The sequence below is a fragment of the Delphinus delphis genome, chromosome 11, assembly GCF_949987515.2.
Source record: "Delphinus delphis chromosome 11, mDelDel1.2, whole genome shotgun sequence".
Taxonomy (NCBI): Eukaryota; Metazoa; Chordata; class Mammalia; order Artiodactyla; family Delphinidae; genus Delphinus; species Delphinus delphis.
Window position 1 is genome coordinate 73,828,898 of NC_082693.1, and position 24,856 is coordinate 73,853,753.

Sequence of the window (24,856 nt, forward strand, 5' to 3'; positions counted from 1 at the left end):
CATTAAGTAGCTGACCTCTTTGAAAGTGTTTTAACTTAAATCTAAAATATGTGTTCTGATTGGTACTTTTTCCTAGATATGAAATACGGTTATTATGTTTGAAAGCTATTTCTTTCCAATTTATATATAAATAAATTGCCATCGCTGTTACATAACTTGAATGTGTATCCTCTAGCTGTAAGATATAGGATGACAGTTCATGTCAACAAACACTGCACCAACACTGCCTGTATGCCAGCCACTGTGATATGTAGTAGCAATACAAGGGTCAAAAGACAACTCTACTAAGGAATGCAGCAGATGTGCCTCCATCCTGGTACTTGTAATTTATTATCTTAAACTCATTTTAAGGAATAGTTAACTCTGCTGGCTATTGCCAGAATAACATTTTGATAGCAACTGTGCTAACAATAAAACTTATATTTCTTGAATATTCTCCAAAACTCACGTGAACAAACTAAAAGATAAATATGGATTCAGATCAAATACTGTTGAGTTCCTTGAGAGTAGGTGCTGTGTCCATTTTATTCAATACTGTATTCTCAAAATTTAGCTCATGTCTAGGACATAGTACTTATCTGGTAAATTAATGAATGGCAGAACAAATGAATACCTGAATTCTTCTCTGTGAGTAGAATTTGAAACCCCTACTTCTGAAAGGGGCCATTAGGATACCTATGTATTTGAAATCATATCTTTCACAGGAGTTAATTAATTGGTAAGAGTTTCCCTTTCCTTTTTTCCAGAGAAAATTCCCTTTCTATTCTTTTCAGGCCAAACTTCTAGGTTCTTAACTGGGAGTTCATTGAAATTATCAGCAAATACAAAAAAAAAAAAAAAAAAAAAAAAAAGGAGGCAAGTGTCCTGCTCATTGGTTTTGCAAAGGCCCACTTCTATGTAGGAATTAACTTTCTATCTGGGAAAGGCTTAAGTCAGACCTAAGCTTTAACAAAACTGCCCCTCTCCTAGGTCTAGTTTTTAAGTCAACTCAGTGGCAAAAGTATATTAGCTACTCTGATTGCTGGAAAACAAAAATGAATAAAATGTAGACTGAACTCAAATATGTCACAATTTATTTGGGGGAGAATGAGAAGTAAACAAACAATTATAATGCAGTGGGCTAAAGGTTATGATACAGTAAAAGAAAGGATGCCATCAGAGCCCTGGAAATGCATATGTTAGTCAACTCAAACGGCTGTGAACAAAATACTATAGACTGGATGGATTAAACAACAGAAATTAAGTTTCTCACAGCTCTAGAGGCTAGAAAATCCAAGATCAAGTTTCTGGCAGGGTTCAGACTCTCTTCCTGACTTGCTGACAGCTGCCTTCTCGCCATGTCCTAACATGGTAGAGAGAGAGAGAGAGAGAGAGAGAGAGACCTCTGGTCTTTCTTCCTCTTCTTATAAGCACTACAATTCTATTGAATTACGGCCTCACCCCTATGACTTTGTTACCTCCTTTAAACCCTATCTCCAAATATAGTCCTATTGCAAGATAGGGTTTCAACAAAACAATTTTAAGGGGACAGAATTCAGACCATAGCAAGGCATCTAAGGCAAAAGGAGGCTGAAAGGCACTGTGGAGAAAACATCCAGGGAACAGTCCTATACATTAGTCATGGAAATTGTTAGGACCTTTCAGGTAGAGGGGACAGTGCAAGCACATATGGGAGCAAGAAATTAAATGATGAGAGTGGGGACCTTCAAGATAGCGGAGGAGTAAGACATGGAGATCACCTTTCTCCCCACAAATACATCAAAAATATATCTACATGTGGAACAGCTCCTACAGAACACCTACTGAACACTGGCAGAAGACCTCAGACTTCCCAAAAGGCAACAAAATCCCCACGTACCTGGGTAGGGCAAAAGAAAAAAGGAAAAACAGAGACAAAAGAATAGGGATGGGGCCTGCACCTCTGGGAGGGAGCTGTGAAGGAGCAAACGTTTCCACACACTAGGAAGGCCCTTCACTGGCGGAGACGGGGGGTGGCCAGGGGGGAAGCTTCAGAGCCATGGAGGAGAGCACAGCAACAGGGGTGCAGAGGGCAAAGTGGAGAGATTCCCTCACAGAAGTTCGGTGCTGACCAGCACTCACCAGCCTGAGAGGCTTGTCTGCTCACCTGCCGGGGAGGGTGGGGGCTCGGAGCTGAGGCTCAGGCTTTGGAGGTCAGATCCCAGGGGTAGGACTGGGGTTGGCTGCATGAACACAGCCTAAAGGGGGCTAGTGCACCACAGCTAGCCAGGAGGGAGTCTGGGAAAAAGCCTGGAACTGTCTAAGAGGCAAGAGACCATTGTTTTGGGGTGTATGAAGACAGAGGATTCATTCCTTGTCTGCCCACAGAAGGCAGAGCACCACCTAAATGAGCTCCAGAGATGGGTGCGAGCCACAGCTATCGGCTGGGACACCAAAGACAGGCATGAAATGCTAACGCTGCTGCTGCAGCCCCCAAGAATCCTGTGTGCAGGTCATTATCCACATGCCCCCCCTTCCCTCCCACCAGAGCCTGTGCAGCCTGCCACTGCCAGGGTCCCGTAATCCAGGGACAACTTCCCTGGGAGAACACACTGCGCCTCAGGCTGTTGCAATGTCATGCTGGTCTCCGCCGCTGCAGGCTCGTGCCGCATTCCGTACCCCTCCCACCCCCTGGCCTAAGTGAGCCAGAGACCCCTAATCAACTGCTACTTTAACCCCATTCTGTCTGGGCAAGAACAGAAGCCTGAGGGCAACCTACACGCAGAGGTGGGGCCAAAACCCAGGCAACGCATGAACAAAGAAGAGAAAGGGAAATTTCTCTGTGCAGCCTCAGGAGCAGCAGATTAAATCCCCACAGTCAACTTGAGGTACCCTGAATCTGTGGAATACCTGAATAGTCAACGAATCAACCCAAAATTGAGGCAGTGGACTTTGGGAGCAACTGTAGACTTCTGGTTTGCTGTCTGCGACTGACTTATTTCTGATTTTTATGTTTATCTTAGTATAGTTTTTAGTGCTTCTTATAATTGGTGGATTTCTTTATTGGTTTAACTGCTCTCTTTTTTTTTGCTCTTTTTTTCTATTTTTAACTTTTTTCTTTTTAATAATTCTTTTTTAATTTTAATTCTTTTATTATTTTATTAAATTTTTTTTCTTTCTTTTTTTCTCCCTTTTTCTCTGTTTTCTTCTGAGCCGTGTGGCTGCCAAGGTCTTGGTGCTCCAACCTGGTGTCAGGCCTGAGTCTTTGAGGTGGGAGAGCTGAGTTCAGGACATTGGACCACCAGAGACCTCCTGGCCCCACATAATATCAATCAGTGAGAGCTCTCCCAGAGATCTCCACCTCAATGCTAAGACCCAGCTCCACCCAACAGCCAGCGAGCTCCAGTGCTGGACGCCCCATGCCAAAAAACTAGGAAGACAGGAACACAATGCCACTGATTAGCAGAAAGGCTGCCTAAAGTCATACTAAGTTCACAGACACCCAAAAACACACCACTGGACCTGGCCCTGCCCAAAAGAAGGACAAGATCCAACCCCACCCACCAGAACACAGGCACCAGTCCCCTCCACCAGGAAGCCTACACAAGCCACTGAAACAACCTTACCACTGGGCGCAGACACCAAAAACTACGGGAACTACAACCCTGGAGCCTGTGAAAAGGAGACCGCAAACACATTAAGTTAAGCAAAATGGGAAGACAGAAATATGCAACAGATGAAGGAGCAAGGTAAAAACCCACCAAAATAGAGAAATGAATAGGAAACAGGCAGTCTACCTGAAAAAGAATTCAGAGTAATGATAGTAAAGATGTTCCAAAATCTTGGAAATGGAATGGAGAAAATACAAGAAACATTTAATAAGGATCTAGAAGAACTAAAGAGCAAACAAACAATGATGAACACATAATAAATGAAATTTAAAATTCTCTAGAAGGAATCAATAGCATAATAACAGAGACAGAAGAATGGATAAGTGACCTGGAAGGTAAAATAGTGGAAATAACTACTGCAGAGCAGAATAAAGGGAAAAGAATGAAAAGAATTGAGGACACTCTCAGAGACCTCTGGGACAACATTAAATGCACCAACATTTGAATTACAGGGGTCCCAGAAGAAGAAGAGAAAAAGAAAGGGTCTGAGAAAATATTTGAAGAGATTATAGTTGAAAACTTCCCTAATATGGGAAAGGAAATAGTTAATCAAGTCCAGGAAGCACAGAGAGTCCCATACAGGATAAATCAAAGGAGAAACACGCCAAGACACATATTAATCAAACTATCAAAAATTAAATACAAAGAAAAAATATTAAAACCAGCAAGGGAAAAGCAACAAATAACACACAAGGGAATCTCCAAATGGTTAACAGCTGATCTTTCAGCAGAAGCTCTGCAAGCCAGAAGGGAGTGGCAGGACATATTTAAAGTGATGAAAGGGAGAGAACTACAATCAAGACTACTCTACCCAGCAAGGATCTGATTCAGATTCGGCATAGGAATTAAAACCTTTACAGACAAGAAAAAGTTAAGAGAATTCAGCACCACCAAACCAGCTTTACAGCAAATGCTAAAGGAACTTCTCTAGGCAGGAAACACAAGAGAAGGAAAAGACCTACAAAAACAAACCCAAAACAATTAAGAAAATGGTAATAGGAACATACATATCAATAACTTAAGTGCAAATGGATTAAATACTCCAACCAAAAGATATACACTGGCTGAATGGATACAAAAATAAGACCCGTATATATACTGTCCACAAGAGACCCACTTCAGACCTAGGGACACATACAGACTGAAAGTGAGGGGATGGAAAAAGATATTCCGTGCAAATAGAAATCAAAAGAAAGCTGGAGTAGCAATTCTCGTATCTGACAAAATGGACTTTAAAATAAAGACTATTACAAGAGAAAAAGAAGGACACTACATAATGATAAAGGGATCAATCCAAGAAGAAGATATAACAATTGTAAATATTTATGCACCCAGCATAGGAGCACCACAGTACATAAGGCAAATGCTAACAACTATAAAAGGGGAAATCGACAGTAACACAATCATAGTAAGGGACTTTAACACCCCACTTTCACCAATGGATAGATCATCCAAAATGAAAATAAATAAGGAAACACAAGCTCTAAATGACACATATAAACAAGATGGACTTAATTGATATTTATAGGAAATTCCATCCAAAAACAACAGAATACACTTTCTTCTCAAGCGCTCATGGAACATTCTCCAGGATAGATCATATCTTGAGTAACAAATCAAGCCTTGGTAAATTTAAGAAAATTGAAACTGTACCAAGTATCTTTTCTGACCACCATGCTATGAGACTAGATATCAATGACAGGAAAAGATCTGTAAAAAATACAAACACATGGAGGCTAAACAATACACCACTAAATAACCAAGAGATCACTGAAGAAATCAAAGAGGAAATCAAAAAATACCTAGAAACAAATGACAATGAAAACACGACCACCCAAAATCTATGGAATGAATCAAAAGCAGTTCTAAGGGGGAAGTATATAGCAATACAATCCTACCTCAGGAAACAACGAACATCTCAAACAACCTAACCTTACATCTAAAGCAATTAAAGAAAGAAGAACCAAAAAACCCCAAGGTTAGCAGAAGGAAAGATCAGATCAGAAATAAATGAAAAAGAAATGAAGGAAACAATAACAAAGATCAATACAACTAAAAGCTGGTTCTTTGAGAAGATAAACAAAATTGATAAACCACTAGCCAGACTCATCCAAAAAAAAAGGGAGAAGTCTTAAATCAACAGAATTAGAAATGAAAAAGGAGAAGTAACAACTGACCCTGAAGAAATACAAAGAATCATGAGGGATTACTACAAGAAACTATATGCCAATAAAATAGACAACTTGGATATAATGGACAAATTCTTAGAAAAGCACTACCTTCTGAGACTGAAGCAGGAAGAAATAGAAAATATAAACAGACCAGTGACAAGCACTGAAATTGAAACTGTGATTAAAAATCTTACAACAAACAAAAGTCCAGGACCAGATGGCTTCACAGGTGAATTCAATCAAACATTTAGAGAAGTGATAACAACTATCCTTTCAAACTCTTCCAAAATATAGCAGAGGGAGGAGCACTCCCAAACTCATTCTATGAGGCCACCATAACCCTGATACCAAGCCAGACAAAGATGTCACAAAAAAAAACTACAGACCAGTATCACTGATGAACATAGATGCAGAAATCCTCAACAAAATACTAGCAAACAGAATCCAACAGCACTTTAAAAGATTCATACACCATGATCAAGTGTGGTTTATTCAGGAATGCAAGGATTCTTCAATATATGCAAATCAATCAATGTGATGCACCATGTTAACAAACTGAAGGATAAAAACCATATGATCATCTCAATAGATGCAGAAAAAGTTTTTGACAAAATTCAACACCCATTTATGATAAAAAGCTCTCCAGAAAGTAGGCATAGAGGGAGGCTACCTCAACGGTATAAAGGCCATATATGACAAACCCACAGCCAATGTCGTTCTCAGTGGTGAAAAACTGAAACCATTTCCTCTAAAATCAGGAACAAGGCAAGGATGTCTACTCTCACCACTATCATTCAACATAGTTTTGGAAGTTTTAGCCACAGCAATCAGAGAAGAAAAAAATAAACTGAATCCAAATCAGAAAAGAAGAAGTAAAACTGTCAGTATTTGCAGATGACATGATACTGTACATAAAAGATGCTACCAGAAAACTACTAGAGCTAATCAATGAATTTGGTAAAGTAGCAGGAAACAAAATTAATGCACAGAACTCTCTTGTATTCCTATACACTAATGATGAAAAATCTGAAAGACACAGACGTACAGAATGGACTTGAGGACACAGGACCCTTACCCAGCTTACCCAGTGAGAGTGTGACATTGACATATATACACTACCAAATGTAAAATAGATAACTAGTGGGAAGCAGCTGCATAGCACAGGGAGATCAGCTCAGTGCTTTGTGACCACCTAGAGCGGTGGGATAGGGAGGGTAGGAGGGAGACGCAAGAGGGAGGGAATATGGGGATATATGTATACATATAGCTGATTCACTTTGTTATACAGCAGAAACTAACACAACATTGTAAAGCAATTATACTCCAATAAAGATGTTAAAAAAAAAGAAATTAAATGATATGAGTATCAGTGTCATTTAAAATGTGAATCAGGGAGTGGGGCCACTGTTGGGGCCTGGAAGTCTCAATTCAAGAGTTACCAGCATGTCCGAATAAATGAGCTGATCAAAGTAGTGAGTATAGATATAGGGAAGGTCAAGGGATTAAGCCCTGTGTGGCACACCAACAGGTCGAATTTGCTTAAAGCGGGAGGATCCAGCAGAGGAGACTGAGAAGGAGTGACCAGTAAGGTAGGGGGAAGGAAACCCATCATGTGTGTCCTAGATACCAAGTAACAGCCATGTTTCGAGAAGGAGGGAGTGAGCAAGAGTGTTGAATACTGATGATAGGTCTAGTAAGATGAGCTGAAGACTGACATTAGATTAGCAAAATAGAGGTTGTTATTAGTATTTTGGACCAGAACGGTTTGCTTGCATTCGTGGAATAAAGGCCTGGTTGAAGTGGGTTCAAGGAAAAAGGGGATAAGCATTGGAGATAGCAGGTATAGATAAGCCTTCAGGGAATTTTGCTATGAAGGGAAAATGAGGAAGGATGTATTGTATGTGGGCAGCTCCAGATAAAAATAGAGCCCCTCGGGACTCCCCAAAACATCTCCCTTCTCTAAAATCCACACTCTGTTCTGCCGGTAAAAGTTTATGTTTATATCTTAACACCGCCTGGAATGTGTTTGGCTATTTAAAAAAAGCAAAAAGGTTAACTGAAAACAACTGAACAAGCCCACACTTTGAAATATGAACTATATATAGTTTACTAAACAGCTTTCTAAATATATATATTTGGCTGATAGAAAATTACATATTTTTGGTTTTGATTTTCCATTCCTCTTCTAGATAAAAATCAGTAAACCCCTTAGCTGTATCTCTGGCTCTACTAAAATCTACTTTTTTTTTTTAATATTTGGAGGCTCCAGTCTACTCTTTTTCTATTTTTATTATTTTCCCCCTTACTTTATGAATTAAAATGGTCATTTTTTTTAGAAATTGCCACTTTTTTCTTTTTTTTTTAATTGACTCTGGATAATTCTTATCACTTTGAGTATTGTGCAAACGTTTAAATACTACATCTTCGTCAAGTGTATAGCCTATGATTTTTGTTTTCCATTCGTATGCTCTCTCATAAATCATAAGTTTCCCTCGGTATGGCTTCCTTTGATCTGCATGTAGTTCTTGTGACTTTGTGATTTTTTATTTCCAAGTGTAGCAGAGACATCCTAACGTGACCCCCCAATGATCCACAGTCTTGTGTAATTCTTTCCTCTCGGATGCAGGAGCAACCTGTGACTTGCTTCTATTCAATAGAATATGGCAAAGGTGATAGGATGTCACCCCTATGATTGTTACTGTCCGACTGTAGAGAGATTCTCCTGATGCCCTTGAATAAACCAGCAGCCATGGTGGGAACTGCCTGTGGAGAAGTCCACACAGCAAGGAACTGTGGGTGGCTCCTAGCACCTGAGAGTGGCTCCAACCACAGCCAGGAAGAAGCCAGAACCCTCAGTCATGCTGTCACAAGGAAATGAATTCTTTCAACAGCCAGATTGAGCTTGGAAGTGGATCTTCCTTGATCAAACATCCAGGCAGGCTTGTGAGACGCTGATATGAGGAACCAGTTACAACATGCCCAGACTCCTGACCCACATAAACCCACATAAAATGTGTGATGTTTTAAGCCACTAAGTTTGAGGTAGTTTGTTATGAAGCAATAGAAAACAAATACACAAAGCTTTCTGTGTTTTTTTTTTTTATTACGAGTGTGTCTCTTTTTATATACACATCACTGGCTGTTTTTTAGATGCAATCTGATAGTGTCTGTCATTAAGGAGTAGTTACAAAAATTTAAATGTATTATATCTAGAGTTACATCAAATTATTTCTATTATCATATTTTAAATTATTCATTTATGGTACTTTCTTTTTGTCTCTTTTTTTCTTCTTCTTTTTTTTTTTTTTTTTGCGGTACATGGGCCTCTCACTGCTGTGGCCTCTCACGCTGCGGAGCACAGGCTCCGGACGCGCAGACTCAGCGGCCACGGCTCACGTGCCCAGCCGCTTCACGGCATGCGGGATCCTCCCGGACTGGGACACGAACCCGTGTCCCCTGCATCGGCAGGCGGACTGCCAACCACTGCGCCACCAGGGAAGCCCCTCACTTCTTATTTTTTATTAAACAGATTGAGCACACTTTTGTTTGCTTAAAAATGACATATTCTATTTTTGTCCTTTTAATGGTTGCTCTTACTATCTGTACTTAAAATTATTTAACCCTATTTATTTCTTTTTTTGTTTTTTTTGTTTGTTTGTTTTTTGGGGGTATTTTTGTGGTACGCAGGCCTCTCACTGTTGTGGCCTCTCCCATTGTGGAGCACAGGCTCCGGACGTGCAGGCTCAGCGGCCATGGCTCACAGGCCTAGCCGTTCTGCGGCATGTGGTATCTTCCCGGACCGGGGCACGAACCCGTGTCCCCTGCATTGGCAGGCAGACTCCCAACCACTGCACCACCAGGGAAGCCCCCTATTTATTTCTTAAACCTACTAATATCTATGTGTGCTCCTAACAAGGCAAATATTTTAGAATACTGCAGTATAAATTTGGTTTCCCCTCTTTTATTATATCGATATTACCTAGAATTTTAATTAGCAATAACTGTACCACCACAAGTTTACATGGCTCTAAAACATCTCCTGGACTGGTTTCTTAATGAGAATTTCCCTAGAAAGTGTTTTGATTTGGGTCTTTGGCAAAGCCTATGAGGTCTTATATACCTAAGAATATTTTTATTGTGCCTTCACTTTGGAATGAAAGGAAAATTTTGGTGGTAACAAATTTGGTTCCTGGCTTCTTTGCCCTTAAAACTTAAACTTGTTCCATTATTGTCTAAGTTTCATTGCTTCTGTGGAGAGATCTGATCGACTCTAATTCTTATTCTTTCACAGGCAGTCTGCTTTTCCTCTCTGAAAGCTAATAGATTTTCTTTGGACTTTGATATTCTTTAATGTCATATTCCCTAATGTCACTCTCATGTATCTAGATTTAGGTTTTGTCATCTGTCCTTTGTACTTAAGCACTCCAGGAACTCTCTCAATTAACGTCTTTTATCTCATTAATTCTGAATTTATCTCCAGTATTTCCAAATATTTCCTTCTCTTCATTTTTATTTTTCTCTCCTTCAATTCTGATTATTTAAAATGTTAGTACTGCTATTCCTTCTAGCCATATTTTTTAGTTTTCATTGATCCTTTCCTGCTGTGCTTCAATATTCCAACTCACCACTTCTTTCTCCGGTTAGATTCACCTTCTTCTTAAAGTCTCATCTACTGGTTTCTCTATTGCAACTATTACAGTGTTCAAACATAACATTTGCACTTACTTTTTTATAATTTTTTTACTTGCTTGATATTGCTAATATCATCCTTTATATTCTTCAGTATATTTGTCATAACGATTTTAAATTTTTGGTCCATCTATTTCAATAGCTTTGCTTCAGAAAGTGTGCTAATTCTATTTTAGATAGTTTAGAAATATATGTTGTTCAGTTTTTGCCTTTCTTTTATAATAATATTATTCCTCAAGACTCAATTTATTTTGTTCTATGACTTCATGTTTAGCTTTTCTTTTGGGATCCTGAATGTTGGGGAAGGACCTAAGCCTAATACTCAGCAGACTTTAGTCTATAATGACGGCAGTAAGTTTAGAAAGATGAGGGATGATGAAGCTTAATGCAGAGAGCTCCTAACACCACAGACCCGCTCTCCCAGGGAAATCCCCTAGCCTCAGCTTTACCTTTAAAGACTTTAGAAGAAGTAGTATGGCGAGATGAAATCTCCCTAGGTTATAACCCATCAGCCTAGGAGGTTTGGAAGGCAGGGAGGATAAAAGGAAATGCTCAGGTCAGTTTTTAATTTTGCAATTGTTTTTTATCAACTCCTTGCCCTGGAAAGGCTTTGCAGTGCCCATATACCCTGTGGACACCAGCAGCAGCAGCAGCAGAGTGGTCCACGGGGTCTAAGATTATGATGTAGTCAATATCCATGGCAGGCACCTGTGTCAGACACCAAGAAGCAAAAGCAGATCCTCCAACAAAAGTTTTGTCTGTGGCCTGAAACTGCCTTTTCCTCCTCCACTTTTACCATTGTCTCTCATCCTCCCCCTACACCTTCAAAAAGCACCAGCTCAAATAGCTTTCAGAGCTGGCTTTTAGGGATAGACAGAAGCTCATGCTAGCTCACCATTTCTTTACATTCTTTTTCTCTATGCGGTCTCAGGTCTGTCCTTACATCATCTATGAGCTTTAGCAGAGAGATGACATTTTTATCAAAAAAGAGAAAATCGTCTAGGTTCAATAAAACTGAAAAGTACTACCAATCCCATGAAGCTCATAAACTCAAATATTTGGTGTATCAAACATCAAACCCCTTTTGGTAGCTGTAGCCACGTGGGATGCCATTGTTTAATTAGTTAGTGCATTTGTGCAATGATTTAATACAACTGAGCATTTCTACCCACTCCCAATAACCTATATGAGAACTAAAAAGTCCTAGAAAATCGTGACATTACTCACGTATTCAGTTAGTCAAAAAACATTCATTGAACAATTTCCATGTGTCAGTCTCTAGGCTATGGAAACAAAAGTAATTAAGTACTTGTCTTCAAGGGGATCTTCACTAAAAGAATTATGAGTGGGATAAACAGAGTCTTAAATAAGTAAATGCATTCATAGGGTTTGTACAAAGTCCTAATAGAACGTAGAGAAGGAAGCTCCTAACTTACCAGGGAAAGGTACAAAGAATTTCCAGAGACACGTCACCTAATACTGTGTCACAAGATCAAGATCACGGTGTTCTGGACTCTCAGCAAACCTCTTACTAACCAGATCTAACCTCAACTACTCCAAAATCTCTACACAAGACTCTTCCTGCCTTTGCAGAAAAACAAAATCAAAAGAATCTGATCTGTTACTGCCTGAGTCTAGTTAGACATCTGCTAAACCAGTCTGGCATATACTGGTTCTAGATTCTTGAAAGTGTGGTTGTTTGGTAAGCCAGCAGCTACCTATCCAGAGGTGGGCAAACTTGCACGTATACCAAGGGGTGAGCATCTGTGCTTTTGAAACGCTGACATCTGGTCATATATAGTCCAGATGAGGATGTGAAAACCGTGAGAAGTTTATCACCTTTTCGTTACTACTTAATTTTTATTATATCCTTTATCTAGAACCACTGATAAATCAGTTCTGTGAGCAGAGTTAGAAGTCACAGCTCTTGAACCTCCAGTATGTACCTTAATATCAAATCTGTATGAGTCCTACAACAATGTATCAGTTATCTCACCTCCCCCATCCCTTACTCTGACTCTATATGAAAAGATTTTGCAAACAAAATGTACCGATTATTTATTTAACAAAAGTGTATTTGGTGTCACTGTTTCCTAAGTACTGGGGTAGATGCTAGGGATAAAGAAGTAACCAACACAAAGATTCCCTACTTTGTGGAATTTACAGTTATATGGGGCAGACAGACTTTAAACAAGTATTTATAAATACGATGAATGCTATGAAAGGGAAGTACAGAGTACTGTGGAAGTGTCGAAAGGGCATTTGAAAAGGTGGCTTCCTCTGAAAAACCAATGTGGGAAAGTGAGATTTCACATTAAAATGAATAGGGCTAGAATTGTACGCTTCATTTTTTAGAGGTCATGTTGTGAACGGCTGTGCTTCTCACACCAGGATACCCAGGAGGGATCTAGAAAGCCGCAGGATAAACACAATGCATATTTCTGGGGCTTGAGTTTCACTTAAAGATTTGGGAAAACAAATATATTTTATATTAAAACAAATATAGATATATTAAGGAGTAGACTATATGCATGTTAAAGATAAAAGATGAAACTTCAAAGAAATTTCACACTTGCTGTGATTCCCTTTGAACTACACCCCCAGACTCCCTAGGGGTATATATTCATTCTCCTCTGCCTTTAGGGATACTTTATTTTTAAAAAAATGTTTAGCAAGCAGTAGAAAGAGCATGGAGTCAAACTTGGATTTGGGGCCTGGTGCCATTGAGAATAGCTGAGTAGCCTTCACTAAGCTAGGTAACCTCTGTGACTCAGTTTCCTTGGGGATAACATAGAGATAATGTCTACCTCAACATTGCTGTGAAGATTTAATCAGATAGCAAATGGAAAATTTTCAGGGCACTGTTTGCTACAAAATAGGCACTCAATAAATATTAGTTACCTTTTCCCAGTATCAGTGAAATAGTTTCCTAACATTCTCATTGCTTAAACTCAGCACAGCTAGAATCACAGAAGGAACAACCAAAGGAAGCAGGTTTTAGAAAGCCCCATGTTATGTTCCCATCTGTTTATCCATCAGCATAATAGCTACTGTAATAACAACAAACAAATGTGAGTGTATGTGTGGTGAATCTGAAATGCTTGTAAACTGTAATTTAAGGAAACAAAACAAACAAACCTACCCATTTTCCATATGTTGGTATATTTTTACTCTGTTGCTATATTTAACCATTTTGTATTGATTATGACAGCAAAAAAAATGCCAGAAAACAGGACTGCATTCACTCCCCTTCCAAATGGAGTATAGGATTAAATAGTATAAGAGCTCTTGGTAAATACTAAATCAGTATACAGTTGTAAAGTAATTATTTTATTATTATAAGGATATGCTAGTAAAGGTTCTGTGGTTCTCAAAACTAGGTACTCCCGTATCCAAGCAGTTGGCATATTCATGTTTTTTTTTGTTGTTGCGGTACGCGGGCCTCTCACTGTTGTGGCCTCTCCTGCCGCGGAGCACAGGCTCCGGACGCGCAGGCTCAGCGGCCATGGCCCATGGGCCCAGCTGCTCCGCGGCATGTGGGATCTTCCCGGACCGGGGCACGAACCCATGTCCCCTGCATCAGCAGGCGGACTCTCAACTACTGCACAACCAGGGAAGCCTTCGTGTTTTCTTAAACTGAGTTTTGACTGAATTTTGCTCTCTCCTTCAGTACCCTAAGTCCAACTTATGAGGCAAACTGAAAAGTTTAAGAAATTAGCTATGGATAAGAGAGGAAAATCTGATTATATCTTGCTATTTTTCAAATAAGAAGATAGATAGATATAAGATTCATTGAATTTTCCCCCAAATATTTCATATCTAAAGTAGAATTGAATGTCTTAATATTGCAGCAGAATAATTAGTTTGCACTTGTTGCACCTAATGGGACGAAGGAAAAAGAAAATATATTAGGGTTGTGTTTGTTCTCAAATCTCTATTTGTTATTTAACATATATTATTTTATAATTAAAATGCTATGACATGAACTTGAGTTGTTGAGTAAAAGACTGCTTATCAGTATCTGTAATGAAGCACATAGGAGAAGGCTCACTAGGAACGTGGTAGGTCTAAGCCATTGTCAACGGTGAGGATCAAGGTTGGTTCACCAGGTGTTAATCACACAGGCCCATTACCTGCATCAGAGAAGGTCCAGGGAGGTGATTCCCAGTGTAAATGAACACAGCTGCCTGCCAAGTTCTAAAAGATACAAAGGGAGGCTTCAGTTCCTTACAGCCCTCAAGATTGGAATCATAGAATTATGATCTTTCCATTGTCAAAAGAATCAAGAATCCTAAGTGCCCTAAGGCAAGATAGTAACTGTCTTTGGATTATTATAAATGGATAGATGCCTGATGTTTACTTAAGGTCTCTGATAGTGGTTATTCCACATTATTGCTTACTCGAAGGACCGAATTACTCTAGTAGCTAGATGTGGGACTGAAGTCATTGCCCACTTACCACAAGGGCAATCATAAACATTAACTTCTGACCCTGACTTAGCCAGTGTAAACAGAAACTAATGCCTGTATTTCCCTCATTACAATGTCGTCTGGCCAGCCTTCTCTGCTGAGGTTTTTCTTTTATGCCAGCCTCATGGGAAGATGTCATCTCACCACACGCCCCACCAATTTCAGTATTTGCAGTGGATCATGCATTCTTGCAGCAAATATCTGGCTGCTCCCCCAACTGGAAAGCTTCCCACTGAGTCCTCAGACCCATGGAGAAAGGCAGAACTTCTTTAGTTGAAAGTGGGGAGAAAGAAATGCTACACCTCAAGCTTCCATAGCTGTTTTCTCTAACCACTCTTTTTCATGGATATGTAAAGAACCAAGTTCTTTTACACGACTTTTGGGTTTCTGGAAGCTCTTGAATTCATTTGGCAACTTCAGGAGTTTAAAATGAATACTGGAAGTTTCACTGTAGGTGCTTAATTTATATCTTTAATAATACTAAGATTCTTGGTTAATGTGCCTGTATTTTCTGCACAAAAATACAGAAGAGATCTTTCCATTATTCTGTATCTTTGAGTACTTTTTACAGTGAAATTGGTCTCCAAGGATAAAAAATAAGTGTGCTCTAATTCTGAAGCCTCAATACTAAATCCACACCTCTCTGGAAGACTTAGTATAAAAATCAGTTAGTGTTCTTTGCTTGTAAACAACAGAAACTGACTAGGTAACATAAGCTAAAAAGAACATCAGGGACCTAACAAAAACTGAACAACAAACCTTTAGAAATAACAACAGACAGGCAGCTCATTGAGATATAAAGTACCTGGATATGTCATCACACCAAAGGAATTTCCTGATAGAAACCAGGAAGCAAGAATGAATAATAGGTTAGTCATACATAGTCTGCTTTTTTGTTAGAGAATACAATATTCCTGACGGGTTGTGTTGTAGATTTATTTGCACCGTCAATCATTCCACAAAATTTTGTGCTGAGTCAATAGTTATTAATAGTGATCAATATTTCTTAAGCATTAACCTCTAAATGCAGTTTTTTACCACAATTGGGATTTTGGATGTCTATGGCATGCCATATCACCCTCTCCTTTATGAAGTCCCTACTTTCTTTACCAGAGTAATACTACCAAGTTAACAATTATTATGAGGAGAACCAAGAATCTTGCTTTCTCACAACCATAGGAATAAATCAATTAAAGCCAAGATTTTGATCACAGATATTCATTAAAATAGTGAATTAAATGAATGCCTCCTTGTGATTTTAACTCAGAGATTGATATAAAGTTTCATCAAAATTTCTGAAGTGAATAACCTGCAACATGTATGAATCCAAAAGCTGTAACAGCATCCTTCCTTTACATAACATAGTTCTCTATTCTTGCAGTAACAGCTAATGACTTCTTTCCTGAATGCCCATAGTCTCCAGGCTCTGAAATTCTCCAGAAGTGATTGGCATCTGCCTACATTTTTGATTACACTTGCTGTGTGTCCCAGATGAAGGCTTCTCCTTTTCACTTACATTTTCTTCTAATTTATTTTCTCATTTAGGAAAGGGCTCTGGAGAATAGCACAACTGAAATTATGTCCAGTTAACTTACAGTTCTCATGTTGTTCTTATTCTGCATTGGCAGTAATAAATCTTCAAGTCTTTGTCATTGTGTAGTTTGATCTCTGAGGCATGTGGAAAGTTGACTTCTTTTTAAGGTAGGTTAGGACTGTATTGATTGATACAGTTTAATTTGAACATCAATCCAACTGTCTACTCACTGTGGAGAAACTTCTGAGAGGTATGAACCTAGAAATTGTCAAGAGTCCTGGGTTTAACCAGATATGATTTTAGAGAGATAATTTTACAGCCCTGAAATTTCAGTGACGGTGCCACTCATCTTACAAGGTGGTTGTGCAAATTGTATCATACGATCTATTCACTCATTCATTCATTTATTCAACAATTATTATTCAAGCTCCTCAAGCAGCAATCCCCATGCTAGGCACTGGGAACACAGAAGTAAATAAAACAGACAGATCTTGCCTCAGGAAGCTTATATTTTATTGACAGAAGAAACATTAAACACATAGATACATATATAAATAGGATAATTTCAGATAATAGTAGGTTATTTGATGAAACTAGAAACAGGGTAAAGGAAAGGGGGTGATGATAGCTAATTTAATTAGGATGGTTAAAGAAGACATCTGTGAGTAGATAACATTCGGATAGAGATGTGGATGATGGAAAGAAGCTGGCCAGGTAAAGGTCTGGGGAAACTGCTTTCTGGCGTAAAGAAGAGCTAGTGAAAGGCTTAGGATAAAGAGCTTGGCGTGTTGCAAGTTATGTGCCTGGAGCAGGATGGGCAAGACAATGAGTGGTAAGAGGTAACATGGGAGACGTAAGCAGAGACCAGACATTGAAGGGTAATAAGAAATTTGGATTTTATTCTGATTGCAGTAGAAAACCATTGAAGGATTTCAGTCAGGGGAATAATAAGATTGAAGTATTAAGATCCTATTTTCTGCTGTTTTAGAACCGGGTGTAGAAGGCGAGAGTGGAAACTGGGAAACAAATTAGGATGATTTTGTCCCACTCTGGATTGCCCAGGGATTTAAATGTATGGCCATGTAAATAGTGAGAAGTGGTGTGATTTGGTATATATTTTGGAGGTAGAGTTGACAGGATTTTCTGATTAATTGGATACTGAGAAATTGTGTTGAACTGGGAATCTAATTGGTTGAATAGTGTTGCTAACTGTTACGTGGAATATTAGGGAAGAAGTAAGTTGGGAGGGTGGTGGGACTGTAGGAAAATAAACAAGTGGAATAAAAAAAAAAGAATTTTTTGGACATGTTAAGCATGAGACACCTTTTAACCATCCAAATGGAAATACCTGTATGAATCTAGGGCTCAGGGTAAGAAATGAGAGTTGGAAATACAATCAATAGTCATTGATATACATATAACAAGTACTAAATCCAGCCAGCCAGCCAGTTATCTGTCTATAATTTTTTCCAAGTATTTACCTTCTTACCACCTACGTATATAATTATTTGTTATTATAGATATTCAGTAAATATGAGTGGAATCTGAATCACAAAATTGTATGAAATACAGATTCCACCATTTTTTTTTTACATGTAATCCTTCAACCTTATGAACTCTGAAGCCAAAAATGTAAGGTATAAATCTTTCTTAATATTTCCAAGAGAATCCATATTTGAACAACAACTGAGAAATAGCCATAATCTGGACTTCATTTTAAAGAACTAATTTATCTGAAGAATGTGTAGGGTTAGTGGTCTTACTATTAGCTTAAATTTGTTTCTTTCTGTCAGGCTTTCTTTAATTTATCTTTAGGAGTAACATTTTGGAAAATAAACTTGGAGACCTGCTGAGGAAAGAGGAGAGAAAAAATTCAAAAATAATTGTCATTTTTTTTTTAATAATTGCCATTTACAAGAAGAAAAGACTGCTTGAAAAACTTAAAGACGATTTGCCATAAGGTTCACATTATAGATGTACATGTAGAGAGACAGAAAGAGAGAGAATGAGAACGTTGATGGCACTGTACGGTAAACACGTGGTGCTTTGGTTTGAAATACCTTTTATTTCTGAGACTGAGAACTGGAGGCTGGGAATGAGCAAGTGTGAAATGACTGAAAAGCAACCAGAAGGCTACAACTGCGAAAAGAATAATACCATACTGATAAGCTGGGGAGATTTTTGTTAAGAAAACATGTAGTCGTTGGTGGAATTTTATTCAACTACAAAATTTCAGGCTTCTTGGATTCAGAGAATATAATGCTTGCTAATCATTTGGACCATAAGATAACATTTTAATGAGGATTACATGATTTCACTGGAAGGGAAAATGTTCTAAATCCTTCCACTCAAAATTGACGGCTTGTATTTAAAACTGTCTGACACATTCTAAAGTCTGAATATAGATTTAACACTAAGCAAGCAAAGCTGGGTCCGGTTTTGTCAGAATTCTTCTAGAACCGCATTGTTTGATGTTAGAAATCTAGATTTTTGTGGTAGTTCCCCTTCTTCACGCTAGGGAAAGAGATTCTAAATCATTGTAAGTAATGGAATCAGAAATAATCTTTCACACTTTGTTCCCAGCCTGAGCCCTATGGGCAAAAATTTTTCCTGTGCTGCCTGCACAGCATTTCCCAGGCTGCCTATCAGACTGTGAAAGCTTTTCCAGAAGAGAGGGCGTAAGAGAAGAGTATCATAGGATGATTATGCATAGGACAAGTCACATCAGGGCAAAAATGTAGACCAACATACAGCTGAAGAAAGGGACAAAGTATGGTTAGAAGGAGTCACTCATAACTGAGGCAGTGAATATGAAAAACAAAGGCATGCTCAGGGGAAGAAAATGGCAAAAATTAAGAGCTCAGGCTTTGGGACCAGATTGCCTCCCTCTCCCCTGGCTCTGTCCCTGAGTAGCTGTGTGACTTTGGACAAGTGGCTTAACACCTCTGTGTCTTGATTCCCCAACAATATAATGAAGATAATAGTAGCACCTACCTCATAAGTTACTGTGAGATTTAAAGGAATTATTACGTTAAATAGATTTAAAATAGTACCAGGCAAGTAATATGCCCTTAATAAATATTTAGTTTTCATTTTCAAAACTTAGGAAAACTTAAGAATGAGTTAAAAATTTATGTGAGTTGAAGTTTAAAGTGATATTCACAGTTAGTCTTTATCCTTACCCAAGGACACTCTTAGTAGGAAAATACACACACACATAGAGTCAATCCAATCATGGGGCATGGGTGAGGTGGGGTGAGGAATACACTTAAGGAGCAGCCTGGTGTGTTTCAACCTAAAAATAATAACCAGAGATTAAAGAACTCAGTTATGACTCCAGAGGAAAAAGGAAAAGTAGAACTTTCTTCAGGACATGTTATTGATATTTTATGAGAATTTGATAAGGCAGAGCATTAGAGAGTGAATGCTAAATGTGTGCAGGTTAATAAAGACTTCAGAAGGTAATAAGAATCTTGGACCCTGCACACACAGGTGCTCTAAGAGGCTTAGTAATTACTTAAATGAAAGGACACTGCTATTTCCACAATCACAATTCACATCTGGGGGGTCACTTATGGTCGATAATGTTATTGATGCCATTCCATCTTCTGTAGCATGTTAAAAGCATCTTAGCTTTTAAAATGAAGATGCTTACAGCAGTTTCCTGTATCTTGTTCATTTCACCATCATTTCAATGAGATGTTTTAACCTTGTGTTTAAAACATTTTAAATACTAGAGCCTTCTCATGGAAAAGCTTTGTGGTCTAAATATAACATCAAAAATACAAATGCTAGGGCTTCCCTGGTGGTGAAGTGGTTGAGAGTCCGCCTGCCGATGCAGGGGACACGGGTTCGTGCCCCGGTCCAGGAAGATCCCACATGCCGCGGAGCGGCTGTGCCCGTGGGCTGTGGCTGCTGAGCTTGCGTGCGTCCAGAGCCTGTGCTCCGCAAAGGGAGAGGCCACAACAGTGGGAGGCCCGCGTACCGCAAAAAAAAGAAAAAAAATGCTAGTAACAAAGAAATTTTAATAAAAACAAGGTAGGACTTAAGTTAGTGATTTTTTATTGTCATACTACTGAGGATGTTTGCATGCAAAATTATGATGTCTTGTATTGTCATCTTCAGGTGAATCTGGCAAATTTATGCTAAGTATACTAAGGTATACTAACAATAAAATACTCCTTTATACTTGAAATTTTTCTAAATAATCTCCGCCAAAATTACATGACAAAATCATTACTCCCATGAGTTAATATATTGATAATTCATGCCCAATGTCTCTTCATAGAAATAACTTAGGTAATAGCGAGGTAATTTTCCCCAATAATTTACTGTGTCAAGGGTCCCCAAGACCACCCCAGGTTTGATGTTTCCCTATAAGGACTTGTAGGACTCAACCTATAGTCACACTCATGAAGATTTATTACAGTGAAGACTATTACAGTAAAAGGATAGAAAGCAAAATTCAGCAAAAGGAAAAGGCACATGGGGTGAAATTCAGCGGAAACCAGACACAAACTACCAAGAGCCAGTGGAGTCACAAAAAATGCAAGCGCTTAATTTCCTCATCCAAAGTGCTTAATTTTCCTCATCCTTAATTTCCAACAATGTGTGTGAAATTTTATCTACTAGGGAAGCTTGTTAGACACTCAGTGCCCGGAATTTTACTGGGGACTTGTCACATGGGTACCCTCTGCATAGCATGTACCAAAATCTCAGACTCCCAAAAGGAAAGCAGGTGTTCAGTGTAAACCATATTGTTTATATAAACAGTTTAGGCACAGTGAGCCTCTCTTATCATTTAGGGAAATTTTTATGTCAGTGTAGGGAGCTATTTGCCAGCCAAGTTGCTAGACACCAGCCCAGGAACAACTTTGCAACCAGAACTTTCTAAGGGTAGCAGTCTCAGGCTCTCTTCTGCACATGCACCAAGATAAATTTTTGGACCAGTTTTTAAGACTGAGAAGGGAGTTTAGCTTTCCTGACGACTCTGAACTTGACTTGCCTAATGAAACTGTCAGAAATGGTAGCACGGCTCCATGATACAGGTCACTGCCAACTGACAAGTGTATAGGCTCTGCTAACGCATTTTATCACTGCCACCTAACCATTGCTTTTCTAATTTTTTTTTTTTTTCCTCTAAGGAACCATTACTCCCCATGACCCATTTTAAAGAAAAGAATCTGATGGAGCACTTAGAAAGATCAGAATCCTAGCTACCAAAAGTATGTCTATCTAATTCTACTAAAGGGCATCTTCACAGGTATCAAAATAAAGCGGCAAATTTCTATGTCAGAGATTTGCGAATCTTAAAGAAATTACAATCAATTCTTGTTTTTCTTCAAAATGTGGAGTTCCAAAATGGGAGACAAGAAATGTAGAGATAATTTTTGACACTCCCCCTTCTCACGTTTATATTGTAAATTATTAAAGTTTGTCAATGTCAGTTCCTAAAACATTTCCCAGACTGTCTACTGCTCTCCCCATCCACTCTGCAACTCCTGTCCAAGCTACCTTTATTGCATGATGCTATAGTGATATAGATTCCTAACTGACCTTCGTGTATCCCATTTTGATCCTGCCCTAGACATTTTCTATCTTACAGGCAGATCATCTCAGGTTTCCCTTCAACATCTTTCCATATATTGATAACGAAAAACACCCAAATTATTATCAGGTTCTGCATTATCTGGCCCAGACCAACCTTAGCAGCCTGACTTCATGCCTTGATGTCTCTTGCTTTCTGAGTTACAGCTATAGAGGCCCTGTACAACCAAGGGTCTGCCCACCAACTACTCTTGCCACCTCTTCCTTCTTTATTAGTTGATTTCTACGCATTTTCCTAGTCTTGACTCACAGTATTACCTCCTTGGGGGATTCTTTCCTATGTTGCATATCTCTATTTCTAAAATATAAGCTACCCGACAAAGGCAGGGATTCCTTTCATCTTGTTTATTGCTCTATCCCCAGTATCTGTCACAGTGCCTTACACTTACTAAATGCTGAATAAATATAGGTTGAACGAATGACTCCATCAATATCCTTTATTCCCTATGCTTCACAGTCCTTAGCATGTCACTAAGCATAATCAAAACAGACCTAACAAATACAGGCAGATTACTTACTATGTACATGGGTGCAATCTCATGGGATTTCAAGTTTCTGCTCAGAATGCAGTATTTTCTATTTGTTGTTGTTTTTGTGTCAGTTTTGTGTTTTAGTGTTTATAAAGAAAGACTTCTCAGAGACACCTAAAAGAGATGATAGAATATAATGATTAGAAAAAAAGGGAGGAAGTACCTTTTTTATCACCTGCATCCTGCTGTGTACAAAGCCTAAAGTATATGTGTGTTTTTCCACATTTTCTACCAAATGTTTAGATAAGTTTTATCTCTCTTCCTCAATGAGCCACTTCTACCACCTGAGCCAGATATATAGTATGCACCTGTGGGTCCTTCTTAGTTCCCATCTAAAAGGACGTAAAAGACATAATTATTTCCTTTGATTATCAATTGCAATCTCATTTCACTTAGGACTTACTCATAGATGTTGAACTATGAATGTTGCCTTTATTTCTCTGTATCATCTTCCTGCTTATTCATTTTGAAGACCAAGGTGTTTAGAAATTCTCTTCCTATTGTCTTGGATAAAGCTGAATTAGAAATTTTTGAGTTTAATCTTTATACAAGTGTAATTCATAAATCAAAATATTGCTAACTGTAAAGCATAAGTTTTCATATATGTTGACATTAGAACAGTGTATTAGCTAGTGTTCTCCAGAGAAACATAACCAGTAGGATATATATCTATATAGAGATAGATAGATAGGCAGATGGTAAATAGATAGGCAGATGATAGATAGATAGAGAGAGAGAGATTTAAAGAGATTTATTATAAGAAATTGTTACACACAATTATGGAGGCTGAGAAGACCCCACAATCTGAAGTAGGCAAGCTGAAAACCCAGGAGAGCTGGGGGTGTGCTTCCAGTCTGAGGGCAGGAGAAGACCAGAGTCCCAGTTCAAAGATAGTATTGCTGAGAGAGAACAAATTCTTCCTTACTCTGCCTTTTTGTTCTATTCAGGCCCTCAATCGTGTCCACCTACATAGGGGAAAGCAATCTGCTTTATTCAGTCTACCAATTAAAATGCTAATTGCATCCAGAGACATCCTCACAGACACACCCAGAAATAATGTTTGACCAACTACCTGGGCAAGTCAAGACAAAACATAAAATTAACCATCACAAATAGCATCTTCCTAGATGTTCTAGTTACAAAAATATAAAGTCTTGCCCTTCCTTTCTCTTTCTGCCAAATAAGAAGCACATAATTAGTTTGTTCAATTATGTAATACAGCATTGGTTATAACCCTGGAAATCTACCATACCTATTACCCAAACCACACTTCCCAGGGCTTTTCTTACCTGACTTATAAAATCCAACCACAATGTTATGCTTACACAGCATTTTCAAAGGTTTTTCTTGGGGCTTTAGTTTTCAGTTCATGTATGTGACAATTAGCTCAATACCATGGCCACTTGTTTTTCATGATTGGAAACCTTTTGATATGTTAAATGATATGACTGACCTATTTCCCAACTGTAATAATACTGGTTATTACAAGGTGATGGGTAGGAATTATTCACTGATCACACCATAACAATAGGTGGATATAAACCCCTATACTTATTCTCCTCTCTCAATTATTTTGTACTTTGTTGCTATGCTTGAACGTGACAAATTACTCAGAGCATAAATTGCATCATTTTCTGGTCATTACTGGAGCAGTACAGCTGTATTGGAAATACCTCTAAATATTTGTATAGTAAAGAACTTGGCCTCACCCAAAGAGGTCTAGCATTTGTCCTTAGCTCTTGGGAGGCAGTCTGTAAACCCTTGAAATTTCCTGTGTGATTGCAGTGTCTTTGTTATTCATGATTTGCCCCTCTACCCACATATGATAGTTTGTGCTAAGGAGGTGACTCATGGTGAAGCACTCTGGCCAGCTGATACCGACCTGACCTCTGAGGAAAGGGATGGCTGAAGACTGAGGCCAATCACATGGGCAATCAATCAGTCAATTATGCCAATGTAAGGAAGCTTCAATAAAAACTCTGGACACCAAAGCTTGAATGAGCTTCCCAGATTAACAATACTCTGCATGTTGTCAAATGTTGAAGCTAGGAGAGTAAAGTGTCCTGAGAACAATAGAAACTTCATGTGGGGAGCATTCCTAGACTCTGCCTTATGCGTGTCTTCCTTTGGCTGGTTCTAGTTTGTATCCTTTCCCTATAATGAACCATAACCATGAGTATAATAGTTTTCAGTGAGTTCTGTGAGTCCTTCTAATGAATTGTCCAAC